Below are 19,567 nucleotides of genomic sequence, written 5' to 3' on the forward strand. Positions count from 1 at the left end.
AAGGAAGGCAGGCAGCCTTCTGAAGCTAGAAAAAAAAAAAAAAAACAGATCCTCTCCAAGAGCCTCCAGAAGGAACCAGCCCTGCCACCACCTTGATTTTGGCCTAGTGGGGCTAATATTGCACTTCTGGCCTCCAGAATTGTTAGTAAATACATTTGTATTGCTTTAAGCCACCAAGGTTATAGTAATTTGTTACAGTAGCCATAGGAAACTAATACAAAGAATAAGATTTAAAAATTAAAAGACAAATGCTATAATGTGTTTGAGATAACATTATCTAAAGAAAATTTTTAAAAAGCAGGAAAAATCTCAACTGATTTAGTGATATTATAGAAGATGTAGAGTAGATGACCTCTGACTTTAGTTGACAAATGAAGGGCACACTTGCCACCTCCCTCTCCTCCTAAATCCATAGTACAACCGTTTCAACTCAATCAAGGTGCTCTTCCCACTGAATTTTCACATATTCTTACAACCTACCTCATCTAAACATTCCAAAATATCATGACAGATTATTCCAACATGGCACAAGAAGTGAAATCAAATCACCATCCTGGTTTAGATGGTGGCTAGCTGAAAAGTCATAAGACCATTTATTTTTTGGCCACTTAGCCTGGGTGAGAGGCATATAAGAGAACTCTTCACAGACTTGATCCAGTTTCACTCTCACCAGCAAACTTGTGTAATTTGCAGAAAAATGACTATTACTAACATGTTTTTCAGAAGGGAAAAACTGAAACTCAGAGAAATCTAGTGATTTGCTTAATGTTATGCAAGGAGGCAGAATGTAAATCCTAGGTCCGTGTCTTAGTTTGCTAGGGCTGCCATAGCAACATACCACAAACTGGGTGGCTTAAACAACAGAAATTTATTTTCTCACAATTCTGGAGGCTGGAAGTCCAAGATCAAGGTGTTGGCAGGTTTGATTTATTCTAAGGCCCTCCTCCTTGGTTTGCAGATGGCTGTCTTCTCCCTATATCTTCACGTGGTATTATTCCCTCTGTACATCTGTGTCCCAATTTCCTCTTCTTATGAGCACGCCAGTCATATTGGGTTAGGGCCGCCCTAATAACCTCATTTTTAACTTAATTACCTCCTTGAAGATTCTATCTCCAAATATAGTCACTTCCTGAGTTACTGAGAGTTAAGACTTTAACATATGAATTTGGGAGAAAGAGAGGACACAATGCAGCCCATAAGAATCTTTAAGATTCTAGACTTATGTTCCTTTTTGTCTCTATCCATCTCACAGAATGGCACAATTATTCCTCTGCAAACACCACCAACTAACATGAGCCTTCCCAATGTTATTATCCCAGGGTTCTGGGTTTCTGCTGGGGGAAATGCTATGACCCATTTACATAGATTAGCTTCAAGAAGGAGATGGGAGGGAAGACTCTGGGCTACCAGGGCCAGAGTCTCTCAACCAAAATCAAGAAGTTCTTACATAACCAGTGACACAGCACGAGCCCTCTTCGAAAGCAGTGAAACCTCAATTGTCTAACAAACAATTCAAACTCTGAAAGCAGAAAATCTGCAATGAAATCAAAAGGGACCTATTTTGGTGCTTTCCCAGTTAGAGCTTGCTCTCTGCTTCTCTGACTGGTGACCTTTCAGCAATACAGAGCAGCTAGATTGAGGGGGCTCCCTCAGAGCAGGGACATTGAATGATGGGACAATGGGCACCAGACCCTGTCGTGGTTGAGGGATAAACAGACAGCTCTTTATGAATGTGACCCCAGCTGGTCAAGCAATTTCTCAGTTTGATTACGTTTTCAATTAAGTTTTATTCTGAACACTGTTTGGAATGGATAACTGTATTCCTTGTATATGAAAAATGAAATTGCTTTGGCAGATTCAGATATTTCCTTTGCAGGCAAAAAAACGAAGGAAAATGAAACAAGATTCAAGCTCTGGATGTCATAACCATTATGGCCCTGGGCAAAGACATTTTATCGTTCTTCCCACACCTTCTCCACACTCTTATTCCCCATACATACTGACACACAAACATCTTTTTGTGAACTTAAAGTTATGTTTCTGATAATGGCAAACAATTATTTTTTTCTTGAAAAATTGGTCCAAGTTTTTTAAATTGAAAAAAGAGTCATAGTAGGCCAATTCATCCCAAAGACAGTGTCTAGACTTTTATTAGAAGAATAAAACCAGTAGAATGGAAAGCCATTCTTTAACTCTCTATTTGGCCTCTATCCCCATGTAAGCTAAAGAGGGGATTACTACACAGGAACTCATCATCATCATCATCCTATCTATAATTTAATGAGCATTTACTATGTCCCACCAATTGTGCTAAATACTTCATAAGTGTTTCCACATTTAATCTTCACAACAATTCTATGATTGTGATGCTATTATAAGGCCCGTTTTGCAAATGGGAAAACTTGGGCTTAGTAACTTCCGCAAGGGAGCACAGATGGTGATAATGCCTGTGGGAGGCAGAGTAGTAGCTCTCCAAAGATACCCACGTCATAATCCTCAGAACCTGTGAATGCATCAACTGAGAATATATTAATTTATAGGGCAAAAAATACTTTACAGATGTGATTAAGAATCTTAAAATAGGAAGATTATCCTGGATTACCCAGGTAGACTTGATGTACCTCAAGGGCCCTTAAAAAGGAAAGAAGAAATAGACAAAGTAGATGAGTCAGAAAAGAAAATGTGACAATAAATGCAGAGGTCAAAGGAATGCAATTGTTGACTTCAGAGGTGGAGGAAGAGGCCACAACAGAAGCTCTATGGGCAAACTCTAGAAGCTAGAAACGCAAGGAAATCGATATTTCTCAGATGTCTTCCCAAGGAATATAGCCCTGCCGACACCTTGATGTTAGTCCTGTCAGAGCTATTTTGTACTTTTTACCTCCAATTGCAGGATAATAAAGTTGTGGTCTTTTTCAGCAACTAAATTTGTGGTAATTTGTTGTAGAAACAATAAGAAACTAATACAGTGCCTGCTCCATTCTCTCCTTTCACAGTTCTGAAAGTTGAGCAAAGAATAACCTTCTGGGTTTGCTTAGAGCCTTATGGTACTGAAGATTTTCCACATCTTTTATCTCATTTTATCCCCATAACAAGCCTGAGTGTCAGTGGGAGAACTTGCTAAGTCTTCAAACCAGCAGTGACCTCATAACTTAGTTGGCATGGAAGAAGATGAAGGTTTCTTAGGGGTAAGGAGCAAAAAAGTCCAAAATTTCCTAGACTGTGGTCTACCTAGACCAGGGCTTGACACAGAAGACACATTCAAGTAATGATGAATGGTTGGATGGATAGATAGATGATAGAAGATAGATAGATAGATAGATAGATAGATAGATAGATAGATAGATAGATGATAGATAGATAATAGATAAGAAGGTCAGATGGATGGACTGGAAGGTCGGATGGATGGATGGATGGATGGATGGATGGATGGATGGATGGAAGGATGGATGGACACAGATAGATGGATGATGCATCTATGTTTACTTTGGTAGATGAATAAATAAAATAATATATGTAAAGCACTTAGTACATGCCTAACATGCAGAAGATACTTAATGATAATAGCTACTGTCGGGCATTCTAGGTAAGGGTTGATGGCATTAAGGTCAAGCCATTAGGAATGATATATATACTGCCCTTCCTATCATTTTGACCTCCCCTTAGAGTTCTGAAGGCCATAAATACACACCCAAGTAAGAGGAAGTGTGAATTTAAGTACTATTTCATTGTGGGCTGCACGAATGCCTGAAGCCCATTTCAGGGCTCTCTGTAGCAGAGACACATGACTTACATTCCTACAGGACTTATTACTCTAGTTATTCTTCCCTTAACACCACCACTGCCACTACCACCACCATTTTCTTACCTCAGAAAGTAAGCCTTAGAACCACTCACTCAGGGATGATAATGTAAGTGAGTCTATGACCTAAACAATTAGACTCTGTGTTCCAGTACTCACACAGCTACCAGTGAGATGGATGGAACCATAAGGGGGCTTGGCTAAGCCTGCAACTGAGGCAAGGCCTGGAGCTGAGAGGCTGTTCCAAAGAGTGACTCAGCCCAGTAGAACTATAGACCATCAGTGTCATGAAGAACCCTAACCTACCTAATCAAATCCGCAACTTTTCCTGTATTAAAGAAACAAATCAAAAGGCTTGGGAAGAGACAGGCCAGGCAGAAGAAAGGGCAGAATTATTGCCCTTTTTATAATTATTATTTGTTATAATAGATGGATGCATGGATAGATGGATGCATAGATAGATGGATGTATGGATAGATGGATGCATGGATAGATGGATGGATCTTCTGATATCACTAATGTGATAACAAAGAGAAAGCATGGGCAAAATTGATGAAAATAGTTTCTCTGGGGTAGCCCAAGTACATACATGGTGTAACAAGCTCAAGTATGGGTCAGAAAGGAAGAGAGAACTGACATGAACTGAATACCTACTATGTGCCAGGACCCATAGATGGTACAATTTAAATCTCAAAACAAATGCTGGGAAGAAAGCATTATCATTCCCACTTTAAGAAGAGAAGTTTAAGGCTCATGGATGTTAAGCAACTTACCCAAGATCACTCAGCCAGGAACTGGGAAAGCAAAGATTCAAACAGGTTTGCTAACTACAAAGCCATATTCCTTTCACTGTTTTCCACTGGGGTAAGTTTAGGGTTAAATTTAGGTAGGAGGGACCAGTCAAAAGCAGGTCATGCAATACACAGATATTCTTTTAGTATCCTCAGATGCAGAATTTCCTTTTCTTACATAAGCCCTGATTTTCCAATGGGAGATTCCATCTCCTCATCTCTGGCCATGTGATTTGCCTGGGGGTGACCTCTGCCTCTGGCTCCAGAGATAATCATATCCCACAGGCCTGCTCCATCATCCTGTGCTCCATCTCCTTGGTCACAGCGACTGATTCAAGAATAGACATGCAATTCACATCAGCACGATGGATGTCGATCACGAAACATGTGTGGGAATGATTGGGAAATCTTTCTCTCTCACCTGGAGCTGCTGAGAAGACAGGGAATAAGGCTGGTAGAGCAGGGTCCACCATTAGGGCTCACAGAGAAGGCAACACAGAAGAGAATTAGCCAACAGATGGAGAGATATTCCAGTGATGAAAGGATGAACACCTGGATGCAGCCAAGCTCAAAGCCAGTAACCCCTAGACTTCCTTAAGTTGTGTGAGCTTATAGTATAATTTATTTTCTTTAAGTAGATCTGAACTCAGTTTTTACTGCATATGACAAAAAGAGTCCTGACCAATACACTGCACTGGCACCATAATCTGGTGTTACTTTGTACATTTACTTAGGCTTCTAGGTGGTAACTTATGTCATGAAAAGAAGGGTCTAGACCTCTGGAATAGGGGACTGGCTGTGCAGGACATAAGTTTCCAGAAGGTATCCAGTTTGAGCCAGAAACTGGATTGCCAGACTTTAAGAGAGAGGCAGATACCAGGGCTCGTAGACGGTACCACATGCCAAAGGCAGGTAACGCTGCATCCCAAAGTTTAGTCTTTCCATAGGTGTACTGTGTTCAATAGCAGAAAGACTTATTTCAACAGATGGTTGGACTGAGGCAGCTGATATACCTTCTCCCCCTGTTGGGTTTGGCTCAAGAACTCAAGCAACCTAAGATGGCAGATGGTGCTCAACCACAAGCCTCATGGTGGGAAGACAGAGGCAGAAGGAGATGGATGCTGGCACTGAGACAGCCAAACAACACAAGTAAGGAATGAACAAAATGTGACTTTAGGACCAACATACCCTCAACACCCCCTGCCAGTCATAAATGACATAGTGGTAACAGGAAGTGACAAGTGAGATTTTAATGGAAAGCTGAGATCGCCTTCAGGTAAATTAGCAAGATATGGTGGTGATGTTGATAATGATGATGACGGTGGTTATTGTAGCAGTGGTGGTTATGATGGTTATGGTGGTACTGATTGTAATAATGATGGTGACTGTGCCAGTAGTGGTAGCAATGATGGTGGTAGAGGTGGTGGTGGTAGTGGAGTGACAGTCACCATTTGTCAAATGCTTACTATGATTCAGCATTGTACTAGACGATTATTTTAATTAATCCTCGCAAGAATGCTATGAAATAGGTATTAGAAGCCCTATATTACAAACGAGACAACATACTAAGAAAGATTATGTAATTTGCTTAAGAGCACACAGAGAGTAAGTGGGAAAGGAGAAATTTAAACCCAAGAGTGCCCGACCTCAAAACCAGTGCTCTTAACCATTACGCTTAAACTCAACTTTAGTAGCCCCCAGAAGCCTATGCTCCCTTTCTCTGTCTACTACAATGTGCTTCTAACTCATCCTGGGCATTACAAACAATTTAGCATTTGTGTTTTCCTAAGTTCACAGCAGTTTTCAACACATCATCTATCCATGTGGTTTCCAATCTTGCAAATAACTCTTTTTTAAAATCAAAATCTTTTGCATATGCCTATACGACTATACTTGTTTTTTTAAATATAAGTGACCAAGAAAATAAATGAAAAAGAGCTGTTCTAACAGCACACAGTTTATTATACTATAAGTGAATAATTACAACAGCTTCTACTTGTCCTCAAAAGCAGTCAATTATGCACTTAAGTCAGAAACATTATTTATTTGGGCCATAATTGAGACTCCATGCATATGGGAATTGACTAACAACTCAGGGCTGGGAGGAAGCCATCATGGGGCACCATCTTATAGTTCCTTGGGAAATTTTTATGAAGAATGTAAAAGCAAATTGTGTTGAACATCAGAGAACACCAGTGGATGGATGCTTGACCAGCTCAGCAACATTCACAGACCTGGAAGCTTTTTCTTCTCCATTCTCACCCTTGGTGCTTTTTGGAGGGGCTCTAATATTCAGCAAATGTTTGGCTGACATGGCCAGCCATCAGGATTTTTATCCTAGCCTATTTATTGTTGGTGCATGACCACGGTCTAGACACTAACCCTCCCAGGAGCTCAGTTTCCTCACTTTAAAATGAGAACCTTGATCTAGACATCTATGGGCCTTTTCAAGGACAATGTCTGATGCTATTTATGTTTTCACATCCAGTGTATTTCCCCAACACTGCTTCTTCATAAGTTCCTGCTATTTGTCATCAGAAAATGACCAGTATGTTAAAGTGCAACCAAAAAAAAAACTCAAAATAAGATTTTTCAAAATATAATGTTCTACCGGAGAACTTGTCAAAAATGCCACTGCCTTGGTGAATAAGTCAAACAGTTCATCATTTCTTTCCAAAAGCCAATTAGAGCATGAAAGAGCAATATATTCTTTTTAAATAGTAGTTTTAGCTATTTTAAGTCCTGGCCTAATTTTCCTCTCCAACTGCAGGAAGACATCTTCAAATGGCATCAATGATGCAAATTTTGCTCCCCCACCCCCCGCCCCATCTCACCCCACGCTCTCTACTTCAGTCCTGTGTACAGAACCACCCTCTGGTGGACGAAATTCTTCCTTTCACACAGAAGGCCAAGCAGGGATCTACCCCATGGTAAAAATTCATAAGGTTTGCAGCTTTCCATTCTTCTTCATTAAAAACCCTCAGTCAAATAATCCAGATCCATTCTGCAATCCATCTTCAACACATGTCTATTCCAAGCTGGCAGAGCAATGCTGTACAAAGATGGTCCACAATGCATTAAGGACAGAAACTGAGAGTAAATATTTGGAAACATTGAAAGCAATTCAATATAGTCACAGTATCTGAGTGCATGATTGTTTTTCTAGTAATTCAGTTTTCATTGTATTGTACAAAAGTATTTGTCCACAAAAGATGGAAGCTTAACAACACCCAAGTCCTTCACTACAAGTAGTTTAAAAAGCACTGAGTAGATGATACGCATGCACAACTATAATATGATGGAAGAATTTTTGTAATGCTCAATCCAGTCACTCAGCATAAGCCTATTAGCCATTACAATGGAGGGTATGCAGGATGGTAAGGGCACTGACTCAGGAGTCAGACAGCATGGGTTCAAATCCTGGCTCTGACACTTACCAGGCAACCTTGAACGAGGTCTTTACCTGCTCTCAGGCTCAGTTTCTACGTCTGTAAAATGAATACACTAATGAGAGTTATATAATTGCTGTGAAGATTAGATGAGATAAGATACACAAACTTGACCTGATGTCTGGTCTGTGGTAAGCACTCAGTGGCTGATGATAAGGAGGAGGAGCTGAGTGATTGAATAGATTGTAGTCCCTATTCTCTGGAGGCAGACAATGTGTGCAAATAAATGCTGGTAGTAGGGAGAGAGCTGAGACAGCAGTAAGTGGGTGTATGGAGGTGGGACAGAGGAAAGAGAAGGGTGACTCTGCCTGGGGCATTCCGGGTGGGCTTTATAGAAAACATGCCACCTGGTTAGGGATGGGAAAATTAAGTATAGTCTTCTAGGGAGACAACTGGGAAAAAAAAATTCAAGCAGGGGGAAGAGCATCTTCAAAGATACAGGAGTTGGAACATAATAGTGAGTTCTGAGATCCTCAGCAATTCAGCATGGCAGTATTATAAGGAAGGGGCAGAAAGAGTGGGTCTCTTTAGAAAAGGGATTGTAGTTCTTTCTTCTAGTCTTTCCATTACTCAACACAATCCTGGCAAGAGTACTTAATCAATGCCTACAAAATGAATGAGGCTGTATGTCATGTGCATGATACAGGAGGTTTAGACTGTATCTTGAGGTCAACAAGAAGCCATTAAACAGTGGAGAAGGAGTAAAAGAAATGACCCTTCTGCTAATTTGAAGTATGAATCAGGGGTGGGAGAAGGGGGTCAGGGAGCCCAACTGCAAAAACTTTTTGAGATGGAGTTATCCTTTTCTGGCTCCAATCTACAGGTGAGGAAATAAAGTTACAAAATTCAGTGACCTGCCCAGGGAAGGACTCATAGACTTCACAGGTGCCAGGTCTGCCTGAGCCCAAATCCCATGTCCATCCTCACTTAGCCCACACAGGCCATCAACTGTTCTAACTATTCCTAATGAAAATTATATTTGCACCTAATAGATTTAGATCTGGTGATTTAGTCTTCAATTCACTCTCAACACGGGTAGCTAAAAATGCCAGAAAGGATAAAAGGGTGGTAATGCATTTTCAGTTACTAGAGTGTGTGTGTGCATGAGCACGTGTGTGTCTATGTTGCTTTGTGTTTGAACATTAGCTACATCCCCAACACACCCTGGCAAAGTGAATGGCACCTGGAGGCACACATTTCAGCATACATGCAGAGGAGACTTTGAAACTCAGAGACATGACTAAGGGCAGATGCATCTGAGCTGTTTGTTTCCCCTTGAGGATAGAAACTCCAGTGTTCCCAGAAGAAGCTGAGAAGAGGTGCAGATTTGGAAAAAGGTGAGAAGGAGACAGGTGAGGGCAAAATTCAGTGAAGAGAAAGTTGAGTAGGCGGTGACAAGAGTAATTACCAATATCTGGAGGCAACAGAAAGTTGCTGAAAGCTGGGGCCAATGGGGATTCTGGATTCTAAGCTCATCTCTGGTCCTAATTCACTGTCTGTGACCTTGGGGATGTGCCTTCACTTCTATAAGATGCAGTGACCGTTCCAAATGAATTAAGGAGATGGAATGAGACTCATGGTAAACTGATAAGCTGTCTGGTCATGACTATAAAATCAGTAAAGGATTTAAAGAAGGTAGAGATAATTTGAGGCAGAGGTTATCACTTCCTGGAGGTGGTGGCATTTGCAGGACTGAAAGGACTTTGCTACGCAGAATAGAGAAAGGATGTTCTACATGGAGATAACTGCATAAGGAAAGCCATGGAGAGTGAAGAAGTGTATGCAGAAAGCAGAGAAGATCTGAACCCTGTAGGAACAAAGGGTGTGGGCTGGGAAAGATCCAAGAAAGAAAGAGATAGATGGGGTGGTACCAAATGACAGGCAACATCAAAAAGCGAAGACAGAGACACTCGGATTCAAAGAGAAACAACACTCTTGTGAATGCGATGTGCATAAAGGAAATAGCAGAACTATTCTCCATAGTTGTGCAACAGAGGCCTAAATAGAATCCCTACAGAATCCCTGGGTTTCACTGACCACCCACTCTGCACAGCACTATAAGCTAGGCACCTGCTCCAGAACCTGCGCAACTTCTGGGCACCTGCTACTGCTGCACCCATAGGGGAAATGCACCCTTAGTCCCGCCCTTTCCCACTCCTTTCACCTGGCTAATTCTCCTCCCTTCCTTCTTTGCTCTTAGATGTAGCTTATTTTCCTCCAGAAAGCTTTACCTGACTCCCAGGCTGGGTTTATTCACTCAATTATTTAATGTAGTTTCATTGTACCCCTTAGTACATGTACTTTTATTGTACAAGTACTTAGTACTATGTACTGTAATTGTACATATACTTAGTACTATATACTGTGTTCTTTGCTTTTTGTTTTTGAGACAGGGTCTCACCTGTCCCCCAGGCTGGAGTGCAGTGGTGCAATCAGGATTCACTGTAGCCTTAGCCTCCTGAGCTCAAGAGATCCTCCTACCTCAGCCTCCCAAGTAGCTGAAACTACAAGAGCATGCCATCATCCCCAGCTAATTTTTGTACTTTTTGCAGAGATGGTATTTTGCCATGTTGCCCAGGCTAGTCTGGACTCCTGGGCTCAAACAATCCACCCACCTCAGCTTCCCAAAGTGCTGGGATTACAGGTGTGAGCCACTACACCCAGCCAAGGGCCATATACTGTGTTGAGCACAAAAGAGCTGCCCTTCCTGGGGTCCCCGCAGCACCACATGATCCCCTATATCATACCACTTATCACACTGTGATAAGTGGCAGATTGAATGGTCTGTCTCCTCCACTGGACTGTGAGCTCCTTGAGATCAGGGATTCTATTTTATTAAACTGTGCCTCTCTAGAACAGAGCTTGGCACATAGCACACATTCATTAAATGTTAGCTGATGTGATTAATGAATGAAGGGCTGAATAAATAAATGGATAACAGATGAGCATAAAGTCTACCAAAAGACAGACATGCACACTAATACTGGGAATGAGTGGAGCAGGGGAAGTGGGGGTAGAAGAGGAGGCACCATCTCCTCAGTCTCAAGAATCCAGATTTGAACACCTGTGGTGCTGTAGGGAGCGATCATTTTGACATCCTGTGTCTAGTGCTCAGACTGTGGTGTGGAAAAAAGGTCAGAAGTTCTTAGCTGAATATGGAGGAGGAGGGATTATGTTTGTAACTATGAACCTTAAAAATCAAACAACACAATGTAACAGAAAAGTGCAGTACTTTATGGTTGAGGAAGACTGAATTAGTCTCAAGTTTTTATTCTACCATTTATTACTCTTGAAAAATTGCATCATCCCTCCAAGGCTCAATTTCCTCATTTGCAAAAGAAAGACAACGATAGAACCCAACAAAGAAGTTTAGTGGAAAGATGAAATGAAATAGTGTATGAGAGGGCTCGGGCTGGTGCCAGGCTCATAGTAAGTCCTCAGTCGATGGTAGCTTCAATGGTAATGACGAAAATCAAGATGGCAGGAGGAGGGACTAGGAAAAGAGGGAGGGAGAGCGGCAGGGTTGGAGGTGGAGGGGGACTGCAGAGTTGTGAGGACTGAATAAGATTTTGTATACCGATGTGCCTTGCACACGCCTGGCACATACAAGCATCTCAACACCTGCTAGTCATCTTTCCCCTTCTTCCTCCTTCCATAGGTTACGATTCTTCACTTCTGAGACTGAGGTCCCCAGAGCAGAAAAGAAACAAATTTGTCAAAGGGTTTGTCAACCTCAGAAATTCTGAGACAGAGGCAAGGGCGCCACCTACTGCACAGCAGAGGCATTTTCCCAGCTCCTCAAAGGGTCATCTCTAAACAAGCCTTGCCTCCTTTATCAAACTGGCCTGACTTACCTGTCTTTATCTGTGGGGCAGCAGAAGGAACAACAGACTCAAGAGCAGGGGTGGAGTCAGTTGAGGATGGGAAGGTGCCAAACAAAACATCACCTTGGGAATATTCTGCCGTTTCCCTCTCTCACTCCCTCTTCTCTGTCCCTAAAACGTAAGTGAAGCTGACAATTGTCGCATAAATTTGGTTATCTCAGCAGAATCCCACTTTTCAGATCAATGCATACAAGGAGAGGGCTAGGGAAAGGACAGAAGCCATACCCAATGGCGTGCCTGAGCTAGGTGTCCAGTTTCATGTTTGTTTACTAACCCACAGTCATGGTAATCCATCAACGCTCTCTGGCCTTGGGGGATTCCTGGGCTGTTCTCCCAGGAATGCACTGCCTCACTACCTCACTGTTTTCCCCCATCTTTTCCTGTTGGCAGCCTACTCATCTCTGCAGCTCTCACTGGCTTCCCCTTGCTGTTAAGACAGTGCTCAATGTCTTTTGTTTTGTTTTGTTTTGTTTTGTTTTGTTTTGTTTTGTTTTGTTTTGTTTTTGAGACGGAGTCTAGCTCTGTCGCCCAGGCTGGATTGCAATGGCATGATCTCGGCTCACTGCAACCTCCACCTCCTGGATTCAAGCGATTCTCCTGCCTCAGCCTCCTGAGTAGCTGGGATTACAGGCGCATGCCACCATACCCGGCTATTTTTTGTATTTTTAGTAGAGACGGGGTTTCACCATGTTGGCCAGACTGGTCTCAAACTCTTGGCCTCAAGTGATCTGCTCACCTCGGCCACCCAAAGTGCTTGGATTACAGGAGTGGGCCACGCACCCAGCCTCAATGTCTTAATATGACCCACAGGGCCTAGGAGAACTTTGCACTTGATGCTGCCCAAGGCCCCCATCCTCACTCATTGGTTGACTCAGTCTCACTAATTTTGGGGGGTTCTTTGTAGATGTCACATCTTCTGAAAAGCCTTCCTTATGGGCCACCCTGCCCCCAGCTGACAGGGTGAGGTGTACTGTCCCTACTCTGCTTCCAGCATCGCTCTGTTCTGGAATTATTTATGCATATTTACTTTCCATTAGACTGTGAGTTGTGTGTCATGGGGACTCTGTATCATTCATTCTTTGTCACAGAGCACAGAAGCCCTTCAATTAACATTTGTTGAAATAATAGGAAGAGTAATCAATAATTAAATGTTCAGCAAATCAATGAGTGAGTGAAATGCCTGCACTAGTCATGTTTCTGCCACTTACTAATGCACAACTTTGGCCAGTGCTATATCTTTCTATCTCTTGCCTTCGTTTCTCACCTGTGAAATTAAAGTACAGTTGATCCTTGAACAACACAGGCTGAATTGCACAAGTCCACTTATACACAGAGATTTTTTTCAATAAAAGTTACAGCAAGCGTGCCTGCCTGTCCTGCTTCCCCTTCTGTCTACTCTACCTCCTTTACCTCTGCCACTCCTGAGACAGCAGGATCAACCCCTTCTCTTTCTCCTCCCCCTCAGCCCACGTCATGTAAAGATGATGAGGATGAAGACCTTTATTATGATCCACTTCCACTTAAGGAATAGGAAACAGATTTTCTCTTCCTTATGATTTTCTTAATAACATTGTCTTTTCTCTAGCTTACTCTATTGTAAGAACGCAATATACAATACATATAACATATAAAATGTGTGTTAAACAACTTTATGTTAGTGGTGAGGCTTCCAGTCAACAGTAGGCTTGTAGAAGTTAAGTTTGGGGACAGTAAAAATTATATACAAATTTTTTACTGTGGGGAGGGTCAGCACTCCTAACTCCTGCGTTGTTCTAGGGTCAATTGTAATGACAGATACTCCAAAGGATATAGCAGTGAAATATATCCTTTATAGAAGTAAAGTTCCTGCCCTTAAGAGCTCACAGTCTAGAGTGATGGGGAGGGACAGAAAATTAACAAGCATTTACAATACAGGATAAATTTGAAAGCACAGAGTAGGAGCTTCCAGACCATTCTAGAATAAGGGATATGACAAATAAATATATGGAATGACAAACAGTGAATAAATGTAGGGCAAGAAAGCAAAGCAGGGCAAAAGGCATCGGGAGTTTCATGTTGGAGAGGTTGGTTATGTCACATAAGATGGTCAGAAATAGTCTCTCATAAGGAAATGAGAATGCAATACTGCAATTAGTTGAGGAAAAGGAATCCAAGGCAGAAAGGACAGCAAGTGCAAAGTATGAAGCCAGCCCAGGTGAGGGTGTCTGAGGGAAACCCTTGTATTCTTATGCTTTTTCTCTTGCATTCACTTCCCCAGGGGAGGACCCCAGAAGCTCCTACCAAATGTTACACTGCATCTGAAAGCAACTTCTGCCTTCAGTATCTGAGGTCTTCCTACATGCCAGCTGAACTAAAAATCAGTTTACCTGCAGGTCTTTTTTGCCTATTCTCATTTGACCTATGAGCCTGGGCAGCAAGTTTCCCGCCTCTTCCCTTCTGGTCTTCGTGATCTTCATCACTGAAAATCCCTTAAGGTAATGATCTTCTAAGGACAGTGATCCCAAGGCAATGGGAGCCAATGGTGGAGACACATTATCAAATCTCCATTTTATAAAAATAAAACATCAATTTGTCTGCAGTATGAACCACACATTGGAGAGAGCAAGATAGCTCTCTTCTAACTGGAAAACCAGTTAGAAGGCTGTTGCATCAGTCCAGTGAGCGATGATGGTGACCTAAATCTAAGTAACAGCAGTAAGGATAAAAGGTACTAGGATGGTAGAACTGATGGGGCTTGGCAACTGATTAAATGTGGGCCCACGTGGAAACGGGAGGGCTCCAGGGTGACTTCTGGCTGTTACTTTGGCAACCAGAGTTTGGGAGTGCCACGCACTGAGATAAAGAGAAGCAGAAGCAGGGTAGAGAAAGATGGTGTTCTTAACCACATCCCGGACTATCTTAGGATTTGTTAAAGAGCAATCAACAAGGATATCACAGAATCCATATGTATGTAGTTGAACAGATGAAACTTACAAGTGTAAATAATTAGGGGATATTTTGAAGCAGGACATAATTAGTTGCAAAAATATATGCTTGGGGCTACCAACCGGTGCAAAGGATGCAGGAAGGCTTGAGGTCGTGGGGCAGTCATAAGGAAAGCACATGAGACCATGATTTGAGTTTTGAAGATTTAAATGAGTAGAGAGAAATAAGTCATGAGGAAATGGTGACCAGGCTCGTTACCTAAACAAAGCCACAGCTGCAAGAGTGAGGGAGCTGTGTTTGAGAAGCAGTGACTCAAAGAAATATATAAAAATTCTCCATAGCTATATCTGAAGTATAGCTATAGTCCAGGGTGCACTGAAATTAATGAAGAGATCATAATACTGGTGAACAAATATTCTGGGAATGTAAGTTGTACAAGGTGGGCACTGGTAGATCTCCTGTGGGGTTTAGTTGAAGGGCATGAGTTGTGAAGTTAGATATGATTCTGTTCACATCCTGGAATCATTGCTAATGAACTTTATGGTTTGGGCAAGTGAACTCATCTTTGCAAGTCTTAAGTCTCCTGTGTGAAAATGAGAACAGTAATGCTTTGCTATACTCTAACAAATAAATGAGATGGTGTGGAGTACACACTCAACATATATTCATTCCTTTCTGCCACTCATTTTGAGTCCCGGCTCATCATGAGATATCTGAACAGGGTCCCCTGATATGCTGTATGGAATTGATCTCAGCATCAGTTGACACCGAAGGAGTTTAAGCTCATGGTCACATAAAGAAACCACTATAAACTAATTTGCTTATAGGGTGAGTTGTAACCATAAGCCTGAACATACTGAATATGCTCAATAAATTGCAAATAACTTACAGACATCAATGCCATGTGAGTGTGGTATCAACTGGCTGCTGGTCTGCCCTCATGGGTTGATCAATCTATCTCCTTAGCCAGTAGGAGCAGGGCACAGCTGGGTCCATGTTCCCATTCATTTCTGCTGCTGCCCTGGCCCTCTTTCCCTGCTTCCATGTCCGGGCATCAGTGCTGACTTTAGCTCCCTCAGATTTAGTCCTGAAAGTTACAAGCTTTGTGCAATTGGAAGACTAAATGCTATTCTGTTGCTTTTGCTCATAAACTACAATTTGAGTGAAACAGCTTTTTTTTCATTAATATATATATTTCTTTTTCTCATTTTCTAAAAATTGCTTAATACATTTAATTATTCCCTTTATTTCCATACCTACTCATATTCCTCAGACCACCTTCCCAATGGGCAACTATTCTAAAATTCTTAAAGCACAGTCCGGGCACGGTGGCTCACACCTGTACTCCCAGCACTTTGGGAGGTGGAGGCAGGTGAATCACCTCAAGTTGGGAGTTCAAGACCAGCCTGGCTAACATGGTGAAACCCTGTCTTTACTACAAACACAAAAAGTAGCCAGGCAAGGTGGCGCACGCCTGTAGTCCCAGCCAGTCGGGAGGCTCAGGCACAAGAATTGCTTGAGCCCAGGAAGTAGAGGCTACAATGAGCCAGGATCATGCCACTGCACTCTGGCCGGGGTGACAGAGTGAGACTTCATCTGAAAAATGAAATAAAATTCTTAAAACACATCATTTTGCATATATGTGTTTCATGAATGGATTAAATGATAATATACTTAGTCAATTTTTTGTTGTTGTTGTTCTTCCTCCTCCTCCTTGACTTCCTTTCCTGGGCTGTGAACATCTCCAGGATGGGTACATGCCTGCTTAGTCTCTCCAGAGCCTAAGTCTCTCCAGAATTTAGAACAGTCTCCATATAGTGATTCTCAAAAAAGCAACAAATGCATATGGGTCCAGGTCGAACCAAATTCTAAATGTTCCAGAGAACTAAAGGTTACACACATGAAATGTTTATAATGCAATTCAAAATGATTTCATTATGCTTGCTGACACAATTTGTGGGTGCAGTAGCTGAGCTCCCTACAAACTGTTAAGAACCAATCAGGTCTCTGAGAGAGAACTTGAGGAGTAAAACAGAGGGCTTCAGTCCAGTGCACTGATTGTGATTCTTATTACAAATGGTACCACTTAATTCTCTTGTTCCAGACTTTGCTCCACATTGAGATAACCATGGTTTTACAGAAAGAATCCTGGAGTCCCAAGACCCATGATTAAATCCCACTTATAAGCTCTTATCATTTCAGGTTATTTATTTATTTATTTATTTTACTTTTTAAGGTGGCCAGACTTTAAACACAGGGAATAAGCAGCATTTACTATAAGAATTTGCATGGGACACAACTGGGACTTTGAAGTAAAACATTATCAGGGACGGAAACAGCTCTAGAGATTAGCTACTTTTTTACACTCTCTCTCGAGGGCCACACTGTGAAGTAGTATGCAGGGAGGGGAAGATGTTTATGGACCTGATATTCTGCCAGTAAAAACATACAAGCTGTTAAATATTGAAAAACTCTCAAACTAGTTGATAAATAAGTTGCATCCCACCTCAGGTTCTTAGCCCCAACTGCTCTATCTTTCTGCTGGGGTCTTCATTGACTTTCAGATTTTCCTACATAACAGCTGGAGTAATGTCAGGTGGCGCAGGTACTGAGGTGCTGCTCAGGTACCAGTCCTCCCATTTAGGAGCTCTGTTGTAGTTCATCATACCCTTGCTAAACTGGCTGTTGGCTACTTTAGACAGGCTTGTGTGTGTGTATGCATGTGGGACTATGTCTGTGTGTATCTCCGTGCCTCTCTTTCTCTGCTTCTTTCTGCACAAGGATTCCATTCTCCTCTCTCTGACATAAGGCTTCATGTGCCTACCCCTGGTTTCTCTTCCCTTATCACCTAGGCGGGCACAGAACTAACATGACCTCACTGCCCCTTCTTCATATCCTCACCCATACATCTCAGCTCCTATTTCTAGCTTCCAGTTTCAAATTCCTGGTGGCAAGAACGACATTGACCCAGTTAACTTTTCTATTCAAAGTCACATCACTGAGCCCTAGCTACCTTGATCTGACCGCCAAGAAAGCAGGGTGGGGGAAGACGATGGTTCAGCTTCCCTTGGAAGGGTTTGAGTATGGAATTGATCTCCACAGAACAAACAGTTTTTGTAGAAAGTAATTCTGAACTCGTTTGTAAAAATTCTTTTGAAAGAGCCTGGAACATAGTGGAGATTCAATAAATCCCTTCCAAAGCTGACTCTGTGAGAAGCTAGAAGTCAGTTCAAGACCAGTTCCATCACCTATCACCTGGGATGTCAAACTTGGTGAGCTCTCTGAGCTTCTGTATTTCACAATGCAAAGTGAAGAGGAGTAGCATTTCTACTTTATGAGACTATTGTGAGATTGAAATAAGAAGTTCCCTGTGTGTGATAGTAAAGATTAAGAGCTTTGGGGTCTATCAAACTTCTTCTACTCATTAGCCAGAGGATTGGAGGCAAATCATTTAACATTGTATATCAAACAATTCCCGATAATTGGAGTTGAGGTTTTTGGAAAATTGAAGCAACTCACATAGTCTAAGGCAATCTCCTGTCCAGGTTGGAAAGGGAAATTCGGCTGGTGAAGCCTGTGAAACTTTCTTTCTAGGGCAATACCACAGGACATTTGTTCCACTCCAGTTTCACATTTCTACAAGGAAGCATCCGACTGGCTCAGCTTTGATTACTGTATGCAATAGACTGAATGTTTATGTCCCCACCCCAAATTCATCTGCTGAAATCGAATCCCCATTGTAATGGTATTTGGACACAGGGCCTTTGGGAGGTGACTGGGTCATGACGGTAGAGTCCTCATCAACAGCATTAGTGCCCTGATAAAAGAGTTCCCAGAGAATGCCTTTGCTCCTTCTACCATGTGAGGACACAGAAAAAAAAAAAAAACAGTTGCCTATAAATCAGGAGTCAGGCCCTCACCAGATAACCCAAATCTGCCTGCACCTTGATCTTGGACTTCCAGCCTTCAAGACTGCAAGGAACAAATCTCTGCTGTTTGTAAGCCACCCAGTCTATAGTATTCTGTTCTAGCACTCCAAATGGATTAAGGCACTCTCTTTCCCTAAACGGGTCAGCCTTGGCTCAAGGACAGTTGGGTTGGGATGAGAAGAGTAAAAGGAACCTCCCCGCATGACAACTAGGACAATCACTATGGGTGAAGAATGAATGACAGAAAGCACTTAGCTCACTGTCAGACACATAATAGGGCCTCAGTGCAGCGTTGCTGTGTGATAGTGTTTTGCAAAGTGTGAGATCCTTATTCTCCTACATGACTATCAGGTTGCTGACATGGTACTACATTCCAGAGGGCAGAGAGAAGTATAAGAAATGGCCCTGCCTTCTAGAATCTTACAGTCTAGATGAGAAAAATAACAATGCATAATTATAGGCTTGATTTTATAATACAGATTATAAGCACAAAAGGACAAAGCGGAGCACCTTAACAGAGGGAGGGGTGAGAACAAATGAAAAAAAATTCCAAGAGACAAATAGAAGTGTTGTAAGAAAAATAATTTGGAAAAAATTGATTTTGAGGCCAGACTAGAAAGTAATTTTCTATTCCATTTCCTGAGCAGTCTCATACCCATAACAAAAACAGACTTATTTATAACACCATTGATTGTCTTGTATATAGAGTTAAGAATATAAAATAGGAGGGGGGCACATTCCATTTTGACAGATGCAGAAATAATAAGAAAAACGCAGTCATCATTCC

This window comes from Gorilla gorilla, chromosome 7, assembly GCF_029281585.2.
Source record: "Gorilla gorilla gorilla isolate KB3781 chromosome 7, NHGRI_mGorGor1-v2.1_pri, whole genome shotgun sequence".
Classification (NCBI taxonomy): domain Eukaryota; kingdom Metazoa; phylum Chordata; class Mammalia; order Primates; family Hominidae; genus Gorilla; species Gorilla gorilla.